This window comes from Chiloscyllium plagiosum, unplaced genomic scaffold (genome assembly GCF_037043375.1).
Source record: "Chiloscyllium plagiosum isolate Xiang-an unplaced genomic scaffold, Cpla_swu_hap1 HiC_scaffold_30, whole genome shotgun sequence".
Classification (NCBI taxonomy): domain Eukaryota; kingdom Metazoa; phylum Chordata; class Chondrichthyes; order Orectolobiformes; family Hemiscylliidae; genus Chiloscyllium; species Chiloscyllium plagiosum.
In genome coordinates, this window is record NW_028270168.1 from 13,898,122 (window position 1) to 13,922,320 (window position 24,199).

The window sequence follows — 24,199 nt, forward strand, 5'->3', positions numbered from 1 at the left end:
GCTGATCTGTGGCCTAACTCCAGATACCTATCTTTGGCCCATATCCCTTTATACTTTTGCTTAACAAACATTTATCAATCTCAGATTTAAAATTAACAACTGATCCAGCATCCACAGCCATTTGTGGAAAAGAGTTTCAAACATCTCCCACCTTTTGAGTGTAAAAGTGCTTCCTAAATCTCTCCTGCCTGGTCTGGCCCTAATTCTCAGAGTCAAGAGAGTGGCGCTGGAAAAGCACAGCCGGTCAGGCAGCATCCGAGGAGCAAGAAGATCAACATTTCAGGCATAAGCCCTTCATCAAGAATTCTCAGAGTACGTCTCTAGTTTTAGAATTGCAAACCAGTGGAAATAGTTTACCTTTAGCTGCCCTGTCTTTGCCTGTTAATATCCCAAAGACTGTGATTAAATCACCCGTTAACTTTCGGAGAGCATTTTAAGTGAAGAAAGTGAGGTAGTGAAGTGGAAAGGGAGAGGTAGTCTATTCCAGAGCTTTGGGCTGGGGCAGGCTGAAGGACGGACACCAGTGATGGCACAGTTAAAGTCAAGAAAGATCAAGAGGCCAGAATTTGAGGAGGACAGATATCTTGTTGGGTATTAGGGCTGGAAGAAAGTTCACAGAAATAGGGACATACAAGGAGAGGGAGGGATTAGAAATAGAATTGAGATGTTTAAAATCAAGACATTGCTTGACTTGGAGCCAGTGCAGGTGAGTGAACACCAGGCTGGAATTCAGTGCAAGTTAATAAATGGACAGCAGTGTTTTGGATGATCTCAAGTTTACTGAGGGTAGAATAGAAACAAGTAAGAAGAGTGTTGGACTAGTAAAGGTTAAAATGGACGAATGAGGATCTCAGTATTAAATGAGAGGAGGGAGGGTGTGCTAAGTCAAGTGAAGGTGGGAATAGGCTGTGTCAGGGATGGCACCTTTTGAAAGTCACGATCTAGTTAGTGAGAGAGAGACTTCACTGAAACAAACAGCTTAACTCTATGTAAAGTGACAAAACAATGGAGGTGATTGAGTAGATGTCCCATCAGCAATTCCTGGAGGCTGCAGTGCTGTAAATGACTAGCATTGATTTTATGTTAAGAACTTAAACTGTGCAACTGTCCTTTATTCATTGAGCAGAACTGAAACGGTCCTTTACTCTTTGAAGGCCTCTTCCAAAATGAGTTTGGAGCTGGGGTGCATTTGATCAAACATGAAGATAATTGGTGGGTCTCCACTTCATTAACACCCACTTATAGTGATTGTGGTACATGTTGGTACTAATGACATAGGTGAGAAAAGGGATGGGGTCCTAAAAGCAGAATATGGAGAACTAGGAAGAAAGTTGACATCAAAGGTAGTTATCTCAGGATTACTGCCAGTGCCGGAGTAGAAATAGCAGGATGTATAGGATGAAACGTGGCTAAAAGGGAGGTATGAGGGAGAGGGTTTCAGATTCGTGAGGCATTGGGACCAGTTTTGGGGGAGGTGGGATCTGTACAGTCTGGCCAGGTTATGCCTGGGCAGGACTGGGATTGATTTCCTTGGAGGAGTACTTAGTAGGATGGTTGGGGTGGGTTGAAACGTGTGTGGCGGGGGATGGAAATCAGAGGAGTAAGCAAGGTAGATGAAATCAGAGCTTTGGTACTTGGAACTATGACATTATTGCGGTTACAGAGACTTGAAGAGGGACAGGACTGGCAGCTGAATGTCCCAGGATTTACATGTTTCAGGTGTGATAGAAAGGGGTATAAAAGGGTTGGGGCAGTTGCATTACTGATAAAGGAGTATCTCACAGCTGTACTGAGAGTGGATACATGAGAGGACACGTGCAGCAAGGCAATATGGGTCAAACTCTGGAATACGAAAGATGAAATCACAATGCGAGAGGTATAACAGCCAGCAGGAGATAGAGGAGAGAATATGTACACAGATTTTGCAAAAATGTAAAAACAGCAGGATTGTTGTGGTGGGTGATGTTAACTTCTCCTGTATTGACTGGGACCCACTTCAATACAGGGGCTTGGATGGGGCAGAATTTGTAAGGACCATTCAGGACAATTTCTTGACAGAGTATGTAAACAGTCCACCCAGGCAAGGCGCAATATTGGACCTGGTTTTGGGAAATGACCCCAGCCAGGTGAGTGAAGTTTCAGTGGGGGAACAGTTCAGGAGTAGTGAACATAATACTGTGAGTTTTAAGATACTCATGGATGGGGATAACGGCAGTCCTTGGCTGAAAGTGTTAAACTGAGAGAAGGCGAAATACAACACTGTTAGGTAGGAACTGGAGAGGTTTGATTGGAGGCAGCTGTTTGAAGGTAAATCCACATTAGACATGTGGGAATACTTCAAACAACAGTTGATTAGAGTTTAGTAGCAGCGTGTTCCTGTGAGAGTGAAGGATAGGTATGGCAAGTTATCTGGAACCTTGGATGACCAGGGATGTTATGACCTTGGTCAGAAAGTAAAACGAAGCATTCATAAGTTCGAGGAGGACGGGAACTGATGAAGCCCTTGAAGTACATAAGGAAAGTAGGAAAAAACTTAAATAAGGAATTAGAAAGGCTAAAAGGAGTCATGAAAAGTCATTAGCAAACATGATTAAGGAGAAGCTTTTTATACATCTGTAAAAAACACAATGGTAGGCAGGTCAAGTGTTGGCCCATTCAAGGACAAAGGAGGAAATCTATATGTGGAGCCCAAAGAGGTGGGTGAGGTCTGAAATGAATACTTTGTGTTGGTATTCACTAAAGAGAAGGAATTGGTGGAGGATGTTCGCAGGGAAGGGAAAGTTGAGTTTCTAAGCCAAGTTGCTATTTAAAAAATGAGGTGTTGTGCATTTAAAAAAGTATTAAAGGAGATAAGTCCCTGGGTCCTGATGGGATCTATTCCAAAATATTGAGGGAAGCAAGAGAACAAATTTTTGGAGCATTGACAGACATCTTTGTAACCTCTTCAAAGAGGATTCCCCCAATTTAACACCTTCACCCAATAACTACTATGTATCCTATCCACACAGGTGAGGTCCCAGAGGACTGGAGAATATACAGGGTTGTCCCAGTGTTTAAGAAGGGGAGCAGGGATAATCCAGGAAATTACAGGCCTATGAACATTACGTCAATGGTAGGGAAATTATTGGAAAAGGTTCTCAGGGGCAAGATCTATACTCATTTAGAAGCATTTAGACTTACTAGTAATAGACAGCATGGTTTTGTGTGGGGGGAGGTTGAGCCTTCTTAACTTGATTGAGTTTTTTTGAGGAGGTGATGAAGATGATTGATGAGGGAAAAGCAGTTGATGTTATCTACGTAGACTTCAGTAAAACCTGTGAAAAGGTCCCTCATGGCAGACTGATACAAAAGGTAAAGTCGCATGGTAACAAGGGCAAGCTGGCAAGATGGATACAGAACTGGCTTAGTCACAGGATACAGTGGATAGCACTGGAAAGATGTTTTCAGAATAGAGGGCTATGGCTCATAGTGTTCCACAGGGATCAATGCTAGGACCTCTGCTGTTCATAATCTACATAAATAATTTGTAGGAAAATGTGGCTGGTCTAATTAGTAATTTGCAGATTGTACAAAGATGATGGAATGGGGAATAGTGGGGAGGATTATCAGAAGATACAGTAGGATATAGATCAGTTAGAGACATGGGCAGAAAAATGGCAGTTGGAGTTTAATCTGGACAAATGTGAGGTGATGCATTTTGGTAGGTCAATACAGGTAGAAATTATACAGTGAATGGCAGAATCCTTAGGAGCATTATATGCAGAGGGATCTGGCTGTGCAGGTCCACAGATCACTGAAGATGGTAGCACAGGTAGATAAGGGAGTAAAAAAGGCCTATGGCATGCTTGCCTTCATTAGAAGGGGATTGAGTATAAGGGTAGACAAGATTTGCTGCAGCTTTACAGAACTTTAGTTAGGCCACACTTGGAATATTGCATACAGTTCTGGTCACCACACTACCAGAAAGATATGGATGCTTTGGAGAAGATACAGAGAAGGTTTATCAGGATGTTGCCTGGTGTGGGGAATTTTAGCTATGAAGAAAGGTTGGATGGACTGTGTTTGTTTTCACTGAAGGTTGAGAGGCGACCTAATCGACGTTTGTAAGATTATGAATGGTACGGATAGAGTGAAAAGTATGAGGCTTTTCCCCAGGGGACACAGGTTCAAGATGTGAAGGGGGACGTTTAAGAGATGTGCGAGGCAAGTTTTTCACAACAGAGCAGTGAGTGCCTAGAACGCGCTGCCAGAGGAGATGGTGGCAACAGATGCAATAGCAGCATTAAGAATCAGTTGGAAAAATACATGAGCAAGAAGGAAATAGAGGAATACAGATCCTGTCAGTGAAGACAGTTTTAGTATGGAAGGGCAATTATGTGTCAGCACAGGCTTGGAGGGCTGAAGGTTCTGTTCATGTGCTATATTGCTCTTTGGTCTTTGTTGTTTGCAAGTTGAGCAATTCACCAGGTGTTTAACAAGCAATAATCCCCTGAATTGACATCTTGCTGAAGCCAAACAAGAAACCAACTAAGTTGCTTGTCAAAGCATAAAAGATGGGCTGGGTGCTGGCAGGTGGGACTAGATTGGGTTGGGATATCTGGTCAGCATGGACGGGTTGGACCGAAGGGCCTGTTTCCATGATGTACATCTCTATGACTCCCTGACTCTATGTCACTACAATGGCTCTTGTAGTGTAGTAGGAGTGTCATAACTCTGTACCAAGGCAGCTGGGTTCAAGTCCCACCTGCTGTAGACAGGAAATATACAGGAAAAATACGTGTAAGTCATTGCACAGGTTGATTAGAAATATCTAAAATGTGACGTGCAATGCTCCGAACGTTGAGACAGCCCTTGTTGGATCCTGCCACAAATCTCACCTTAGCCCAGATTACTCAGATCCTTGTACAATTCTATCCAATGTGTTCAGACAATCTGATAGCGTTTACTCTGACTTTAGCTTGACAACAGCCCTCTGATTGGTTGGACTGTACTCTGGGAGGGCAACGAAATGGATTGAAGCAAGGAGACCTCCAGATTTAGCCTGCATGACTATCTTCCTCTCCTCTTTCTCTCTGCAATTTTCTCTCTCTGTCCAATTTTTGGTCGAAAGAGCAGAACAATCACATTCAGAGGCGCCAAAGCAAATAATTCTGAAGCCCAAAGACAAAAAACGAAGACCCTAGGTCCAACCAAATCATTAATGAAGCAGCATAGTAAAGTCACCACACTCCTGTGCTCTCATTAGGGAGAGGTGACTGGGGGTTGTTTAACCCAAGTGTCAACACACCTCAGGAGGGGGAAACATTGAGAATGAAAATCCTTCACGGTAACCTTGTCTGGCGCAGGAATTGAATTCAAGCTGTTAACAACTGTCTGCATTTAAAATCAATCTTCAAGCCAACTCAGCTAAGCAACCTTCTAATTAATGAAATACAGACTCATTATCACTGCGGTCGTGTCAGCCCTCCACTCCCTCCGTTCCAACCCCAACCTCACCATCAAACCAGCTGACAAGGGAGGCGCAGTAGTAGTTTGGCGCACTGACCTTTACATCGCTGAGGCCAAACGCCAGCTCGCAGATACCTCCTCCTACCGTCCCCTTGACCATGACCCCACCCCCCACCACCAAACCATCATCTCCCAGACCGTCCATAACCTCATCACCTCAGGGGACCTCCCATCCACCGCCTCCAACCTCATAGTCCCACAACCCCGCACCGCCAGTTTCTACCTCCTGCCCAAAATCCACAAACCTGACTGCCCCGGACGACCCATCGTCTCAGCCTGCTCCTGCCCAACCGAACTCATCTCGGCATACCTCGACACGGTCCTGTCCCCATTAGTCCAAGAACCCCCCACCTACGTTCGTGACACCACCCACGCCCTCCACCTCCTCCAGGATTTCCGCTTCCCCGGTCCCCAACGCCTCATCTTCACCATGGACATCCAGTCCCTGTACACCTCCATGCCCCATCACGAAGGACTCAAAGCACTCCGCTTCTTCCTTTCCCGCCGTACCACCCAGTACCCTTCCACCGACACCCTCCTTCGACTGACCGAACTGGTCCTCACCCTGAACAACTTTTCTTTCCAATCCTCCCACTTTCTCCAAACAAAAGGAGTAGCCATGGGCACCCGCATGGGCCCCAGCTATGCCTGCCTCTTCGTAGGGTATGTGGAACAATCCATCTTCCGCAACTACACTGGCCCCACCCCCCATCTTTTTCTTCGCTACATTGATGACTGTATCGGCGCTACCTCGTGCTCCCACGAGGAGGTTGAACAGTTCATCCACTACACTAACACCTTCCACCCCGACCTCAAATTCACCTGGACAGTCTCGGACTCCTCCCTCCCCTTCCTAGACCTTTCTGTTTCTATCTCAGGCGACCGAATCAACACGGACATCTACTACAAACCAACCGACTCCCACAGCTACCTGGACTACACCTCCTCCCATCCTGCCCCCTGTAAAAACGCCATCCCATTCTCCCAATTCCTTCGTCTCTGCCGCATCTGCTCCCAGGAGGACCAGTTCAAAATACGTACAACACAGATGGCCTCCTTCTTCAAGGACCGCAATTTCCCCCCCGACGTGGTCGACGGTGCCCTCCACCGCATCTCCTCCACTTCCCGCTCCTCCGCCCTTGAGCCCCGCCCCTCCAACCGCCACCAGGACAGAACCCCACTGGTCCTCACCTACCACCCCACCAATCTCCATGTACAGCGCATCATCCGCCGTCACTTCCGCCACCTCCAAACAGACCCCAGCACCAAGGATATATTTCCCTCCCCTCCCCTATCAGCTTTCCGTAGAGACCACTCCCTCCGCGACTCCCTTGTCAGATCCACACCCCCCACCGACCCACCCTCCACTCCCGGCACCTTCCCTTGCAACCGCAGGAGGTGCAACACTTGCGCCCACACCTCCCCCCTCACTTCTCTCCAAGGCCCCAAGGGAAACTTCCATATCCGCCACAGATTCACCTGCACCTCCACCCACATCATCTACTGCATCCGCTGCAGCCGGTGTGGCCTCCTCTATATTGGGGAGACAGGCCGCCTACTTGCGGAGCGATTCAGAGAGCACCTCTGGGCCACCCGGACGAACCAACCCAACCAACCTGTGGCACAGCATTTCAACTCCCCCTCCCACTCCACCGAGGATATGCAGGTCATTGGACTCATCCACCGCCAAACCACAACAACCCGACGGTCGGAGGAGGAGCGTCTTATCTTCCGACTGGGAACCCTCCAACCGCAGGGGATGAACTTGGACTTCACCAGTTTCTTCATCCCCCCTCCCCCCACCTTGTCTCAGCCGGATCCCTCCAGCCCGGCACCGCCTTCCTGACCTGCAGTCTTCTTCTTGACCTCTCCGCCTCCATCCTACTCCGACCTATCACCCTCACCTTGACCTCTTTCCACCTATCACATTTCCAACTCCCCTCCTCCAAGTCCCTCCTCCCTACCTTTTATCTTCTCCTGCTGAACACTCTCTGCTCATTCCTGAAGAAGGGCCTGTGCCCGAAACGTCGAATCTCCTGTTCCCTGGATGCTGCCTGACCTGCTGTGCTGTTCCAGCAATAAAGTTTCAACTCATTATCACTGCCTAGATAACATTGAAGTTGGATGGCGAAGTTGAACCATCTGATTTTGTGGTGTGGCTATGTCCCTCTGACCACAGTATTGTAGTGATTGTAATGAGGTCAGTAAAGTGCACCTTATTGAATATGAGTTCAATGATTGAGGCTGTTAACCTGGTCCAATCAGGGAGCCCTGGCTGACAGATAAAAAGAGGAATGCCCCTCTTCTGCAGTTATGTCTCTGGAGAAGGAGCACGCGGTGTCGACCAACACCCTGGAGTTGTTCAGGGAGAGGTGGGCACCCCAGGGAGTGGAGTGCATCATTTCTCCCTCCAACTCTATTTTGATTTAGTCCCTACCCTCCCCCTCACTGTTTTGATCACACAGCACTGCCCTTTGATGTGAAGGGCAGTGTTTGTCACTGGCCACCCGGGTGTTTTCCTGTCTTCCTGGTGGTGGAATTTGAATAAAAATTCGTGCACTTTGTGTCTTTCACTGTGTCTCACACCTGCACACACACACCATGGGTGCTGGGGAAAAATAAGCACTACCGCAGTTAGGCGGTAGTGTAGGGGAAAAAGAAAAAAAGAGGTGGTATCCACCAACACCCTGGAGTTGTTCAGGGAGAGGTGGGTGCCGCAGGGAGTGGAGTGCATTATTTCCCCCTCCAACTCTATTTTGATTTAATCCCTGCCCTCCCCTTCACTGTTTGATCACACAGCATTGCCCTTTGATGTGAAGGGCACTGCTTGTCACTGGCCACTCGGGTGTTTCCTTTCTTCCTGGTGGTGGAAGATAAATAAAGATATACTCACCTGTTAAAGAAAGAAAAAAAGAACAAAAAAAAAGGAAAAAGAAGAATGTCAGACATACTGACACCCTGGGAGTTGGCTTTGAGGGAGCTGGATCAGTGTCAGGGACTCTCCACATATAAACAAAGGGACAACGACCTCTGTGGAGTTATTTCAAATACAGTCATAATGTTTGTGATCTTTTTTCCCTCTGTGTGGGAGGGGAGGGTATTTTAAAAAGGGTAAAATTTAGCATATATCAACAAGAAACCCTTTTCTTTTCCACCAATTGTTAAACTTTTAAGATTATAACAATAAAAGTGACAAAAAGTCACTGGACTCAAAACATTAACTCTGCTTTTTTTCTCTCTACAAATGCTGACAGACCTGCTGAGTTGCTCCAGCACTCTGCTTTTGTTTCAGATTTCCAACCTCCACAGTTCTTTGTGATTACAATAAAAACAGAGTTAGTTTTACTGTTATTGAAGGAACCTGGAGAGGGTTGTTTTAAACTCAGTAGCTGTCAGCCAGAGGCACATTGGGAGTTTTGGTAGGTTATTAAATCTGCACGTTTGTATTGAGTCTAGGAACAGTGGGTCTTCATTTTCATTGCACTACCCCAGTGAATCGTGACAAATATTTTTGCTTTGAGCAGGAGATGTTGCTGTATCTTTCTTTGAGTTTATTGTGGCTCCTAGAATATCTTTTTGAGAGATTATTTTTTAAATAAATTCTGTTCATTGAGTAATTAAACTATTCTTTAACTATGAAATAGACTTTTGGTGTTAATCCTACTATAAATCTTGTCCTGCTTAGAATCCTCTGGCCAACGTGATATCAACAGACACCTTGGAAATAATTAGTTCGTATTCACAATGGGGAACCTTCTAAATTGAATTCCAGTTTCTGATTAAAATATCACAAATAACTTTATTGAGAGTTGCAATTCTTTGAATTACAGATTCCCTACAGCCTTTCGGCCCAACAAGTCCACACTGACGCTCCAAAGAGTAACCCACCCGTTCCTGTTATCCTATATTTATTCCTAACCTACACATCCCTGAACACTATGGGCAATTTAGCATGACCAATTCACCTAACCTGCACATCTCTGTGATTGTGGGAGGAAACCGGGGCACCCAGAGGAAACCCACACAGACTTAGGGAGGATGTGCAAACTCCACACATACAGTCACCTGAGGCTGGAATCCCTGGAACTGCGAGGCAGCAGAGCTAACCACTGAGCCACCATGCCATCCCCTTTGCTGTCTCAGAGCAGTACTGGGAATTACTGTAGAGACATCCCAACTGCTATTAAAACAAGACTCTACCTTTGGTATGAATCCTCCCTGAATGATTCCTATTGGTTTTTCTTCAGAATGTAGAGATTAAGTAAACACTTCTCTGCCATCTGAAGAGGTGTTGGAAGCAGAGAAGATGAATACTTTTTAAGGTTGAGGTAGATTGATTCTTAGTGAGCAAAGGGTAGGGCTGGTGGATGGTTAGTATGGTAGACAGGAATACAGATTTGAGGTTACAATCAGATCAGCTATGACCTTATTGAATGACAGAGTAGACCAGACAGACAGAGACCGCAATTTCCCTTCCCACGTGGTTAAAGATGCCCTCCAACCCATCTCGTCTACATCCCGCACCTCCGCCCTCAGACCCCACCCCTCCAACCATAACAAGGAAAGAACGCCCCTGGTGCTCACTTTCCACCCTACCAACCTTCACATAATCCAAATCATTCGCCGACATTGCCGCCACCTCCAAACAGACCCCACCATCAGGAATATATTTCCCTCCCCACTCCTTTCCGCCTTCTGCAAAGACCGTTCCCTCCATGACTACCTGGTCAGGTCCACACCCCCCGACAACCTACCCTCCCATCCTGGCACTTTCCCCTGCCACCGCAGGAACTGTAAAACCTGTGCCCGCACCTCCTCCATCACCTCTATCCAAGGCCCTAAAGGAGCCTTCCACATCCATCAAAGTTTTACCTGCACATCCACTAATATCATTTATTGTATCCGTTGCTCCCGATGCGGTCTCCTCTACATTGGGGAGACTGGGCGCCTCCTAGCAGAGCACTTTAGGGAACATCTCCGGGACACCCGCACCAATTAACCACACCGTCCCGTGGCCCAACATTTCAACTCCCCCTCCCACTCTGCCGAGGACATGGAGGTCCTGGGCCTCCTTCACCGCCGCTCCCTCACCACCAGACGCCTGGAGGAAGAACGCCTCATCGTCCAGGGCATCAATGTGGACTTCAACAGTTTCCTCATTTCCCCTTCCCCCACCTCACCCTAGTTCCAAACTTCCAGCTCAGTACTGTCCCCATGACTTGTCTGGACTTGTCCTACCTGCCTATCTCCTTTTCCACCTATCCACTCCACCCTCTCCTCCCTGACCTATCACCTTCATCCCCTCCCCACTCACCCATTGTACTCTATGCTACTTTCTCCCCACTCCCACCCTCCTCTAGCTTATCTCTCCACGCTTCAGGCTCACTGCCTTTATTCCTGATGAAGGGCTTTTGCCCGAAACGTCGATTTCGAAGCTCCTTAAATGCTGCCTGAACTGCTGTGCTCTTCCAGCACCACTAATCCAGAATCCGGTTTCCAGCATCTGCAGTCATTGTTTTTATCACCAGACTGAATGGTTATATATGTTTGTATGGACTCGCAATCACATCCTTCAACAAAGCATAGCTGCAAGTCTTTGAATTTGTTGATAAATCAAATGATCACTACACATTTTAAATGCAGACAAATGGAACATATTTTGTATGATTCTATAACACACCTTAGTCCCGGCTCAGTCAAGGGTTGCTCTGCTATTGAATTGGCTAACAATGAAACTGAAATAGACTAGAGGAGTTGGTAAACTGTTTTATCAATGTCCATTTACTGCAGAGCAGCACTTAACCGAGTCAGGACTAAGGTGTGTTATGGAATCATACAATACTGTACCAGTTAGACAATGTTAAAAATCACACAACACCAGGTTATAGTGTACCAGGTTTATTTGGATGGACTAGCTTTTGGAGCACTGCTCCTTCATCAGGTGGTTGTGGAGTATAAGATCATAAGACACAGAATTTATAGTAAAAGATTACAGTGTCACACAAATTCATATATTGAACAAACCTGGATTGTTAAGACTTTCAGAATGCAGGTTTCAGTTCATTAATATGTAAATCCCAGGACTTCTTTTAAGTCACCTTCTCGAGATAACTTAAGGTTTTATAACGAAAGGTGACATCTCAGCTCAGACATTGCATTAAAGGTGTGAGATCAGAGTCTGCCTGTATTCCAATCTTGAGTCAGACTGGTTCTATGCCTAAAATAGAATTAACAAAATATTACATGGATTGACTCCTGCAGATTGTGCATTTTTGAGCAAAATAGTTTGCATCCACAAATATAATCCTGCAAATACAAATTTACCCCCGTAGACTTGTATATGTGTGTGCATGCATGAGAGAGAGAGAGAAAGACTGTGAGTGTGTACATGTGTGTGTGAGGGTGTGCACATGAGAGAGTGTGTTTTTGCATGTTTGAAAGCTTAGTAAAGTGTGTGTCTGGGTGTGATGGAGTATAAGCCTGGGAGAGAGTTGCACGTGGGTGAGTGTGGGGAGTGTATGTATGTGTGTGTATGAGAGAGAGCATGTGAGTGTGAGAGACAGTCTGCATGAATGTGTGAGTATGTAAGAATGTGTGTGTATGTGTGTGAGTGTATAGTGTGGTGGGGTCACCTGTAGTGCGACATGAACCCAAGATCCTTGTTGAGGCCATCCTCATGGGTACCAAACTTGGCTATCAGCTTCTGCTTGACCACTCTGCTTTGTTGCAGTCCACCTTGGGGGATGGTCACTCAAAGATCTGAGGCCGAATGCCCCAGCTGCAGAAGTGTTCCCCAACAGGGAGGAAACACCGCTGTCTGATGGTTGTTGTGCAGTGTCCATTCATCCGTTGCCGTAGCCTCTGCTCGGTCTCACCAATGTACCATGCCTCAGGGCATCCTTGCCTGCAGTGTATGAGATAGACAACACTGGCCGTGTCACATGAGTACCTGCCGTGTACATGGTGGGTGGTGTCCCCACGGGTAATGGTGGTATCTGTGTCGACGCTCTGAATGTCTTGCAATGGTTGCCATGACAGGGTTGTATGGTGTTATGGTCGATGTTATCCTGAAGGCTGGGCAGTTTGCTGTGAACAATCGTCTGTTTAACGTTTTGGTAGTTGTTTAAAGGCGAGAAGTGGACAATGCCATTCTAAAACTGAAGAGTACTCCAGCCAGACTGGAAGGTGAGATTTCTGTACAGTTTTGGATCATAGGACACAAGGGAACCATTCTATTTATGGACTGCTTCATAACAGCACTGAAATATGTGCTCCAGTCTTGGAGTGGAACTTATAGCCATAAATTTGACACATAAGAATTGTGCACCATACTTCAGAAGACTCATGGTATGTCATGTGAATGGTATCTATAACCAGGAATGATACAATCCAAGGAGGAAATCAATGCTGTAAAATGGAATATACTGCAAACCATTTATTAACCGATATCTATGGGAACAGGAGCGTCCCAGTTGATCAAATATTCTGGTTAGTCAAGAGGTATGCATAACCGCAGTAAACCCTGACTAAGCAAAGCTTCGAAATGTCAACATCCCTCAAAGAATCTATATAAAAACGAGAGCACACATCCTAAAATCGATATCGAAGCACACCATGAGTAATAGAAACATATGCAGCAGGTATACACATTACTGTCATACTTTATTTACAGTGTAAATGCTCTGACATCGTGTTAGATCGTGGTATTTAAGGTATATAATTTTTGCCAGTTGGTAAGGTGCTGGTTAAAACAAGGTTTGCTACATTAACATTATGGACACAAATGTCCAGATCAATTGGATTCACCAAATGGTCTTGGTAAAAGCCTTGCCTCAGACATTAGTGTTGTTCCTGGTCGGAACTGAAAGTGTTCATCATTAAATAAGTCAGGACTAGTTAAGCTAATCGAATAAGTCCCTCTCCAACAGGCCCTTCACTGATTACTGAATACACTATTGTGAGTAAGTTACCACAAACTATCTTTATTTCAGCTATTTATTAAGAAATTTCACAGATAATTAAGTTCTGAAACAAAGATTTAAATTTTATTCCATGTAGGAGCCAAAGTAAGACCCTGAAGTAAGCAAGTTAAGCCTCACAACCCAACTTGGCTATTACCTGATTAATGGTGGAATTTAGCTATGATTCTAACCATCAGTGTCTGTCTCTGGATATCCAGGGTTCAATCCTTGTGCGGTCTGATTCTCTAGAGTTCTGCTGCTAGAGAATCCTGGACTTCAATTCTTATTTAGTTTTCTCTCTTGTAAGCTTGCAGTGTGATATTTTTGATGATCTTTTAGATTCATTCATCCACACTATTGCAAGTCTGCAGATTGCCTTCTTATCAGAAGTAGCTTCCTTGTTCCTTATTCCATTTGGCATTGACTGTCTGTTTGAAGACACAACATTCCTGTGATTAGCTCCTTGAAGTCTTCTGCAGGGTAATCATTTGTCCATGTGGCATAAAGCAGCGAGTTATCGATTAGTTGTTAGAACAAGTTGGCTGATGTAGGTTAAACTTCTTCTTTTTCCAGACATAGCTAATTGTTTTCCATTCCTGTGTAAGAGTTTATCTTTATCCTGACAGAGTTATTGCAGATACCGGTACTTTCAATCCATGAACAGTTATTAAAATTCTGAAGTTGTGAAATTATTACTGTGTCACAGTCCCTCCACTGTTAATTTTCTTTTAATATGATGAACAAACACTAATGTAATTAGCCATTTTCCACAACATTGGTTCATATCCAAGCTGGATTGCTACACCATACACAATCTAAAAATGCACCATTTCGTTATGTGGTACTGATATATCCAAGGAAATAATCAATAAATGAATTCCAGAATAATGATCAGTAAATAAATCACAAAACAAAACTAGAGTAATAAGCATATCAATAAAGACAATAAACTATTACTGCAAAAGACCACTATGCTATATATCACAATTTTAAGAATATTGTGTCTTAACAGAACTAATTCCATTTTCAATTACTGCGTTTGTCATTGACGTCAATAGTGAAACATGATAGTAATAGAAACAAAATATATCCAAATAATAATAACAACTAGATTTCAACTAAACCAAACCCACATGGTCATGTGTATATTACATCCCTGACTCCAAACGTCATTGCGCCAAGTATATTCCTTAATGTTTTTGGTATCTGTCTGGATTCTCTGACTATTCTGCTGCACCTTAAAATATAACATGTGTGTCTTTCTCAAAATCCCCTTTATTTCTTCCAATGTTACCTGTGCAGGGCAACATGGACTTCATAGAAAGGATCAGAAAACTGGATGCCTCTGGAATGACGTAACCAGATTCTCACTCCTAGTGCCAACCTGATATTCCTCCTCTTGTTTCCGAGGTAGCCATCAGTCTAAGGGCGAGCTAAACCTTTGGAAAGATACACGATGCTGTTCATTTCCTACCACCTGCCGAAGTGTAAATAAATGGCTAACACCCACACCAGGTCTCGTACTAATTGTATGCCCATTACACACCGACAACTCTAATTTTCCCTTCACTAAGTCATTCATTAAAGGAATATAATCTCCTTAAAGACACCAGAAGTAGTAATTATGTATTCAAGACATTTTATATTTCTAAAATGTAAACTTGTAAGTACTATTTCTATTCCTAATACAAACAGCAGGTTATTTGTCTCCTTTCCCAACATAGAACAATGCTAATCTATTACTTTTTTAAAAAAAATGCTTTAATATTTTAGACCATTGCAATATTTAGACCTGAATCCTTTGGATTTAAACTTTGGACCTCCATCCATCATTTGCTTTGTAAGTACAGATGCTCTCTCATGAGCAGCTAATATGGAAAGAACAGAGGCTGGATATAGAATCATAAAGTGTGGAAGCAGACCATTCAGCCCTTCAAATCCACGTTGACCTACCAAAGGACATCCCACCCACACCCTGCATTTGCCATGGCTAATCCACCTAGTCTGCAATCCCTGGACAGTATGGACAATCCACCTAATGTGCACATCTTCGGACTGTGGGAGGAAACTCACACAGACACAGGTAGAATGTGCAAGCTCCACACAGACAAGGTGCTAAGGCTGGAATTGAACCCAGGTCCCTGTGAGGCAGCAATGCTAACCACTGAGCCACCATGCCATCCTCTACATTTGGGTCCAATCCAGCTTCATGGGCATCCTGTTAGGCACCTACTGGAGGCAGAGGGAATACAGGTGAATTTCCATCTCCATCTTCTAATGGCTGTTTCATCCAAGTGGAAAGCAAATTGTAGGAATTCAGGTGGACAGAATACATCAAGAAAAGTATTGTCAGAACTTCTTTTCCTCATTCCATTTTGTATCCATTCATGGGAGAAAGGTGTCACTGGCTAGGTCAGCGTTCCTTACCCATCTCTAACTGCTCAGAAGACAGTTAGAGTCAAACACATTGCTGTGGATCTAGAGTCAAATGTAAGCCAGACGAGGTAAGGAAGATAGCTTCTTTCCCTAAAGGCATTAATGAGCCAGATTTTCTTTTTCCCCTGACAATTTAGTCATGGTCATCATTCGACTCTTAATTCAAGACTTTTATTGAATTCAAATTCCACCATCTGCCATGGGAAGGGCTCAAACTCAGAATCCCAGAACATCATCTGGATCTCTGATTAACAGTCCAGGTATAATGCTACTAGGCCATCGTCTTCTCTAACTCAACTTGATTTGGTACTTCTTTTTCCTTTCCCATCTTGTTTGCACGCCCTTCTATTTTTATTCTTCCCGAATAGACTTCTGGATTTTGGCCACCTTTTGAAATTAGGTAAAAAGCAACAACACTATTTCAGATCCTTCTGCAAGAAATGGGTTATCTCTCGATATTGTGGCGGCTTGATTGATGATTCCTATCTCTTAGTCAGAAGTTCAGGGCTCTCCCCCCTTTATTTCAAATCTATCCATTGACTTCTATTCTGGAAATATGCCCTGGAACTGAGATGGGATGTTATGATATGCCCCAGAGCTCTTTAACTAATGGAGAACATTCACACTAATAGACCTTTAGCTTCATTTGATACTACAAATTCATTTGTTTAAATTGTGAAATTGGATAGAAACAATAATGTAGATTAAAACAATATGTACGATACTCAATGTCTACTCAAATGTCAAACTCTTTTATGAGATTGTTATCAAATTGATTCAAGGTTCGCAATTCAATTTAGCTTGTATTAAAGTGAGTATTGCCAGTGGAAAGCATGTTTCTAAGCATCACAAAGTCTTTGTGCACTGCAGTGACTCAGATGTACAGTGAACTTCAAGTGAACTGAAGATACTCATGAAACTACCACAGAGATAATGCTGGACTAGCCAGCTTGCTTACATCTCAGGGTATGAGTCCTTCCCTCGTTATGTAAATTTGCTCAAAGAAGTCCCAGACCTGATTTTCAGTAATTAAGTTAACAAACTAGCAATCAATTACATCATTCTGGATAGAAAGAGTGTCAATCTCTACCTCTTTAACTCTTGTTGCTTAGCTAACAAGTTACCCAAACAAACTATTTTTAAAATTCATTCACAGGATAAAGACAGGGCTTTTAATGGGCATTTATTGCCTACCCTTAATTACCCAGAAGGCAGTTAAGAATCAGTCACATTGGTGTGGGTCTGGAATTGCATGTAGGTCGACCAGGTAAGGATGGAAGTTTCTTTCCCTCAAGGGCATTAGTGAACCAGATGGGTTTTTCCCTAAAAATCAATTCATGGTCATTATTCAATGCCTAATTCCAGATTTTTATTGAATTCAAATTCTACCATGGTGGGATTTGAGGCCCAGGTCCCTTGATTAGCAGTCCATTAATAATACCACTAGGCCATCATCTCCTAAATGTAGAACGTCTGTCTCTGATTTTGGTGTTAACTGGCAATCAATTGGTTAAAAGCTCTTCCACCTCACGTAGATAATTCCTCATTCCCCAAAAGATGATGATGATGATGATGTGTTTCATTCAGTCCCAGAAATGCTGACTTACCTCTGCTACCACCCTCTGTTCCCCACATTTTAGCAAAAAAGCCTGAGGAAGACATTTCAAGTTTGTCCATTTTGAACTGAAATTTTTCAAAAACAATATAGCAAGATTTGTCTGTTAAAATCAGGTAACATCATATTGTTTTACCCAAGTCAAACCGTGTAGTATTGCACTTAGAGTTGTAGAGATGTACAGCACGGAAACAGACTCTTCAGTCCAACGCAGAGTAATTGAGGACTGCAGATGCTGGAGATCAGAATCAAGAGTGTGGTGCTGAAAAAGCACAGCAGGTCAGGCAGCATCCGAGGAGCAGGAGAATTGATGTTTCAACTTTGATCTCCAGCATTTGCAGTCTTCACTTTCTCCTAGTTGATTTTAATCTCACTGTGAAGCCTCTTCTCAAGGATGTCTACCTTGAAGGAGTTCTCCTCCTCTCTCCAGAAGGATCTTAGTGAGTCCATCTCTCACTGCACTCCCAGGTCATCTCCTCTGCCCTGAAGCTTTTCAGGATCCCTGACGAAGGGCTTATGCCTGAAATGTTGATTCTCCTGCTGCTCGGATGCTGCCTGACCTGCTGTGCTTTTCCAGGACCACACTCTCGACTCTTCGGTCCAACTCACCCGTGCTGACCTGGTATCTGAAATTAATCTAGTCTTGAGCTAGTTTTGAATAAATATCAAATGTGCATGATCTATGGGAGTGAATTGATCAGAACAACATGGAATTCAGGACCAAAGCAGTTTGGTCAGAGAATGGTTGCAGCAGTCTAATAGGTCTATCTCTAACCGGTATTATGAGCATAAGAAGACTAATGGGTTCGGGATGGAAATAGGACTCATAGACCAAGGAACAATTCTCTGACCTGATCTCCCTTTGAATGTAGCATTTCCTAGGAGTGTGCGATCAGTAGCTTTCTCTGATCATGAAATAAGTAACAATGACAAATGTAGGATGGGTCTCATCTAACAGGAGAAAGTGTAAACTTAATCAAACTAGATCAGGAACATTGTTTCGTAGAAGTTGGACAGATACGAAATAATTTGGAAGCAGTTCAGAGAAGATTTAGTGGGTCAATACCCAGAATGGGTGAGTTATCTTATGAAGAAAAGTTGGACAGACTAGGCTCATATCCTTTGGAGTTTAGACGGGTAAGAGGCAACTTAATTGAAAGATATAAAATCCCGAAGGGTCTTGACTGGGTTGATTTGGTGAGAATGTTTCTCTTTGAGGGAGAATCTAGAACGAGGGGTCACCAAGATAAGGCAATATTTTATTTCTCAAAGAATAATGGTTCTTTGGAATGCTGTTCCTGAACAGACATGGAATTGGAGACTTTGAACATTTTTAAGATGGGAGAGAGTAGATATTTATTAAGCATTGAGGTGAAAGGCTATTAGGGATAGGTGAAACTGTGATTTGAAGTTAGTCAGATCAGCTATGATCTTATTGATGGCAGAACAGCATCGAGGGGCTGAATGACCTACTGATGGAATGACCTGTTTATGTGCCTTAAATATGTGTGGAAGGAGCTGTCAGAGGAATTGATGGATGTTGGTATAGTTACAACACACAAAGGACATTTGGATAAGTACATGAATAGTAAACGTTTGGAGGGATATGGGCAAGTGCAGGCAGGTGGGACTAGTTTAATTTGGGATTACAGTCACCATGGACTGGTTGGATTGAAGGGTTTGTTTCCTTGATCTATGACTCTAAGTTAAGTATTGTTCACATTTAGGATAAACTAATTAAACCAAAGAATAGTCATTTGGTGGTATAGAACTTAGGTATTCCTGAAAAAAGACACATTTTGTTGACTCTTTTCATCTTGTACTCATCAGGACCATTTGCAAGAACACCAGTTCGAAAGGAGAAATCCAACATTACTCTAGTCTGAAACAAAAGTGCTTTTTGTTTGGCAAGTGGAGCCTGATTGGTAAAGACAATGCTATGGAGAATGGACCAATTAAAACACATTTATAATTAGCTGGTACAATTTCCATGGCAATGCCTCTACCAGTCAGAGTCCACTTGCAATCCCATCAGTACTTTCTCCTCATAAGACATAAATATTGTTTCTTTTTCCCCTAAAATTGCTATCTTTGCAAATTGACCTGATGAGTGCAAGTTGAAGTGCTTTATCAAAATGTTTTCTCCAGTAATAAACACAAATAAGTGTAAATCTCTCGGGTACCTGAGTTATAAATTACATAAATGTGATATCCATCCATGAATTCAGTGTAAATGAGAAATACCTTATGCATTAAACAATCAGGGATAAACACCCATGGATGAAGATTCAGTTTTCTGAAATTCAACAGACCTTTCCTTACATTCCCTTGGGAACATGCTGCATTTTGTACATTGTATTGCCTTCTACCAGTGATCATTCTTTCATATCCTGACTGTGCCCTGCAGGTCAGAGCTCGCACAGTTTGTGAGGCTCCAGAGCAAAGATATGTCTTAGGATCCAATATTTCACTTTCCATGATCTGTCAACACATGCAACAAAAGTAGATTAATATTTTTTTGTGTGGGAAGAAGTCTATTTGTCTTTGGGACAATTATGGAGATTTTTGAAAAAGATCTATAGTACTAATCAGTCATCTCCTATCTGAGATACTGACAGCACTGTTTGTAACATTTTAAGTATATGGAATGGGAAAGCAGTTAGGATGATACAGAGGATGTGGCCTTGTGATAAAAAGACCATGCGGATGGTTCCAGCTTGTTAGAATTGCATTCAAGTTGCTTCTGGTCAATGTTCTTTCCAATAGTTTGTACATTCCTTTTAATTTTATTTGAATGTCAGTGGATACAGTACTTTCTTAATAAAAGGTAACATTAACAAATGATGTGTCTCGATACTTTTGAAATTGTATGTGGCTAGTGAGAGGGTCATACCTGACTCTAAATAAATTGGCATTGCTTGGTGCTTCCTGGATAACATTTTAATTAAACAGGTACAAATTTGACAATGACTCCATTAAGCAGCTTCAGGTATGCATTCACAAACTTGGATATTGAAATAACTGCACAGAGGCCAGTATCCCGTCACCAAGTCACCCTTTATTGACTTGTGCACTGTATATGGGCTCTGACCAGCCAGCTCAGAGCCTGTCCCTAGGCTGTTTCTATCTGTCAGCCAGGGCTCCCTAACTGTCCCAGGGCTTCATATCCCCAATCAAGGATCTCATATAAAATGTGATTCACTTGGCTCTGGTTCCAATTATTACAGATATACAGACAGATTCCAATATTAATGTCCAGTTTATCCCTTTCGGATTTAGCTACAGATCTTGATTGCACTCTGCTTAACTCTTCCGGCTTCCAATTAAGCATTAAAACAATTAAATGTATTCATCTCAGACAGATGTTTTTCTCTGATTATTCCCTTAATTATACATTTTATTTTGTCATGAGATCCTGACAGTTATTGTCCATCCCTAAATACCCTTGAATTAAATTGTTTTCTTGGGCATTTCAAGGGGGCAGTTAAGAGTCGCCCTTATTACTGTGTGTCTGGCATCACATGTAGGCCAGACCAGATAAGAATGGCAGATTTCAGGACATTACTGAACTAGATGGACTTTTACAATAATTATTTTCTGATCCCCATTACTGAGACTATCTTTATTGGGTGAATTGAAATTCCATCATTTGCTGTGGTGGGATTTGAATTCAAGTCTCCAGAACTTCAGCATGGATCCTCTTGATTGCAGGTCCAGTGACATTAATACAATGCTACATCTTCACCATAGCCTAAAATCTCAGGGCCCATTCTTTAGGCAACTCATTATCAGATTACAGTTGAGTTCCTGATGATGGAAGAGCCTATTGTTTTGAGAGAACAGTGTGGTAACCAGGCTTTGGAAAACTGGACTATATCTATTGATTGTGTTTCTCACAATTCTTTTCCACTAGATGTCCATTCATGGATTCTATTCTCTCCTGGTTCTCTCGGCTGCTGCTTGTGTAAGCTAGTATTTACAGAGACTGTTCTAATTCTGGATCCCTGCATCCTTGTTTACACTTAACTTAGATTAAGGCTCTCTCACTTTCTGTATTACTCTATAATACGACTATTTACACTATGAAATACATCATTCTGAATCGACTTCTGCAGTGCAATGTTCCTCTTTTGTATTTCTTTCAGTCATAAAGTCATAGTGTTATACAGTACTGAAACAGATCCTTTTGTCCAACTCCTCTGTGCTGACCAGACATTCCAATCTGACCTAGTCCCATTTGCCAGCACTTGGCCCATATCCTTCTCAATCCTTCCTATACCAATCAAGATGCTTTTTAAATGTTGTAATTGTACCAGCCTCTACCAGCTTGTTCCATACCCCTGTGTGAAAAATTACCCCTCAGGTCCCTTTTAAGTGTTTTCCCTCTCCCCATAGACCTATGTACTCCAACTCTGGACTTCTCCACCCTGGGGAAAAGACCTTGGCTATTCACCCTATCCATGCCCCTCATGATTGAGAAAATATTGTTTCAAGAGTTCTCACAACAAGCTCCCAAGATCCTCTCTTGTTCTTGTTTTTGACATTTTCTGCCACAAACTCCCACAGACACCCCCTCCCCACCACAAATAACACTCACATTTCATGTCAATTAGCCTCAATCATATCTTTAAGTCCACCTTGCTCTGCAGGTGTCAGAGTAGCATCATCATTTACATCATCATCATTAACATATTCGTATCATAATTCACAACACTTATATTTGGGGACTTATAGCTGGTGGCTGTGAAGTAGAATTGTGTGTATAATATATATGCGTGAGAAATAAATTAGTTGCCAGGTGTTGTATGAGGAAACAGTTTAGACAGAGTTAATGTTGATAATGCAATAGTTCCACCATTGCAATGCCATTACAACCTTTGGGTGGGGATGGGTGTTCTACACTGGCCTTTGGAAGGAGCAGATGGACTCTGTGCAGCTCCTGCGAGTCACTCGCCATTATGTCATATTAATGAGGTGAGTTCTACTTATTACTGTCATGCAATAAACCACTTTGTTCACAAAGATAAGTGCTTTAGGTACTTATAGCACAGTTATAGTGTCCCTACCTCGAGACAAGCAAGTCCCACTTGCTCCAGAGGTGTGAAATAGCATCTCTGGACAGGTTAGTTAGAACATTAAATTGAAAAAAAAAACAAGCGGCTTTACTGTTTAGACTCACCAGTGCTCTCTCCTCTGCCACTGGGAATTCGACAGGTTTTGGAGACAGTACAGCCAAAGGTGACAATGAATTACATCAACTACTCCTAGGCTAGTACTAAATGCAGGCAGAGGCAATTGCTACACAGAACAAGGTAATTATAGCTTTTAGAGGGGAATTAAAGTAATTGGGTAGCACAGGAACAGGGAATTGCAGGAGAGTCCCTGCCTTGTTGAAGGTTGGAATATGTTTGAAAAACCAAATGGATTTGGTCCGGGTTACTCAAGCACCTGCTTCTTCTGTTCGTTCCTGCAAGAATGAAGAGTGTGTAAAGAATGGTCAGAAACTGATTAACTATTAAATATAAACATTGATGTTCTGAGGGAATGAGGCAGGTGAATCTTTCACAATGAGTAATGAAGGATCCTGGGTGGAGCAGCACAGAGAGGAAAGACAGCAAACTCTAGCGCTGTTACCACTAACCCTACAGACACTGTTTTCATAATCTTACTAGGCCAGGGTAAGGGAATGTCCCTCCAGCTGTTATTTCCCATCAATACTTTACACTATAACGAATGAATGTTTCAAAGTATTTTTAGTGTTTATCCTTCACGCTGCATGGTGTACTTTTCATTAGCAGGTATTACGAGGGAGAGTGTTTTCATTAACAACATTTCTTGCTTTTGGCCCTAAATAACCTGTACAACTGGAGTAACTTCCTGAAGCTTGTACCCATCACCAAAACACCATGGTCTAACACTGACACTCGTATTTCTCTATTGGCTGAATCTTACCTTGTTTTTGCTCAGTGCAATTTGCAGCTTTTTTTGGAAGGATTTTCACTGTGATGTTGGATGAGATTTGTTTTCTGTAACTTACCAAAAACAGCCCCGCAAGTCCTGACCATACACTTAAAACATCCCACACGTCCAATCTATACCTCTTCTTAGCACACTCCCTGCCCAGAAAAACTCACCTCTCAGCAAATATCCACGGAAAGGTCAGCATCCTCAATACCTGCACTATCTTAGACAGGGCGCAGTACACTCTGACAAGCAATGGCAATCTGATGTTGTCCCTCACTGTCAATGTGAGCAGCCACAAATCCACACTCCCCATGGCACAGAGCTATCAAGGCTGACACTCCCTCACACATCACAACTCCATTCTGCCAGTGGAGTCGCTGTCGTGACATGTCCTTCATTGTCCATAGCTACATCTCATCTGTACGCCCTTGAAGTTACCATTACCCTGTGCATTGCAGACCCACACCTTGTCACTGTCCTGCAGCGGACATCACATGCAGGTAATCCATTGGACATGAGCTTTTATTCACAGATAGCAAAATCAAACACCAACAAAACCAGTAGAGGCAGCTGTTTGACCCCACAATTCCAACCAGATGTTGGCATCATGACCAGTGACTGTTCTACTTTCTGTGATGGTCAGTGACACCGTCTCCAGGAACCGGGTGTCAATCAGCTCCTGTCTGGTTTGGAGAACCTGACACAGCTGAGCTCT